Here is a 1,187-nt window from a genome sequence, read left to right as displayed (position 1 = left end):
GAAAGTTTCTGTTGTTCCATATCATCAGCAACACTTGATATTTTCAGTTCTGTTATCTTAAGCTATTTTGGTGGAGTGTTATTTCATTGTGTTGTGAATTTGCATTTTCCTTATAACTAATGACGCCCAGCTGCTCTACCACGCCAGACCAGTTACGGGAATGGCTGCGAGGGGCACCGGTCAGATTCCGGGAGGGGACGGGGGGAAAGCAGAAAGAAAGTCCGCTGTAGTCGTGGCCGAGTGGTTAAGGCGGTGGACTAGAAATTCACTGGGGTCTCCCCGCGCAGGTTCGAATCCTGTCGACTACGGGCTATTTAGAGATATGGTGCCGCGTTGGTTAAGAGCAGCTCCTTGGCCACCCTAAGCGGTAGTTTTACTCTGCCCTACAGGGTCGCTGTTCGCTAAGACTCGAAGTAGATTTTTATTTTTATTTTTTTTAATGCCCCGTGTGCGCCCTGACTCCCCCCACCTACCCCTCACCTCACCAACCGCCCGCCCAGAGGAGCCGAGCTCTTTGACCGAGCTGTCTGGCCCTTCATGATGAGAGATTTTTGAGGCACTTCTTTCTCTCTCTCCTTGTAGCTGATAGTTTGGGGAGTTAAAAAATGGCCGACAGTGTCAAGAGCTTTCTCCAGGACCTTATCAGGGGAATCTAGGACTTCATCTCGGTTATCTATACCATCTCAAAGCTGGAGGCTCGAATACTGCAAAAGCGGGAGGAACAGCCTCAAAGGAGGGCAACTAGTGTCCTGACGCAGAGGACAGCCCAGAGCATACAGCAAAGCAAGAGAGCCAGCCACGTATTGTTGGGAGAATGGAGCTGCTGGAGGTGAACAAGCAGAAAAGCTTCTTCCTGTTTTATCTAGTCCTCCCTTTGTGGCCCTCCTCCTGTGCTATCAACCCATCCACTGTCTCAAAAAATTGAAATTTATTTTCAGACGTGAACAATAAAGGAGACCATGTAATTTTGGTGCTTGAGTGGATAATATTGATATGTTAAGATTAGGTATTTACAAACACAAGGGCCTTGCAAATAAAAAGTTAAGTAATGTTTTGAAAGAATGGCTAAAACAGGTACTTTCAGGCGGTTGAAATTTCTTAATTGGGATAGCGTTAGTCTGAGTATCTAGAGCTCTGTGTTTCAATCCTGGGTTTTGGTAGTTGTGTTTAGTTTTCTGAAATTACTA

At 46.3% G+C, this 1,187-nt stretch overlaps 1 non-coding gene across 1 annotated transcript; it reads left to right on the top strand.

Moving 5' to 3' along the window:
* Positions 1-226: 226 nt before the first annotated feature.
* TRNAS-AGA (transfer RNA serine (anticodon AGA)) lies at positions 227-308 on the top strand. The gene has a single exon. It is a non-coding gene; the product is annotated as a tRNA-Ser (tRNA).
* Positions 309-1,187: the final 879 nt, after the last annotated feature.

This window comes from Trichechus manatus, unplaced genomic scaffold, assembly GCF_000243295.1.
Source record: "Trichechus manatus latirostris isolate Lorelei unplaced genomic scaffold, TriManLat1.0 scaffold00180, whole genome shotgun sequence".
Classification (NCBI taxonomy): Eukaryota; Metazoa; Chordata; class Mammalia; order Sirenia; family Trichechidae; genus Trichechus; species Trichechus manatus.
The sequence above is the reverse complement of the archived record's forward strand: the minus strand, read 5'-3'. Positions and strand labels throughout refer to the sequence as shown.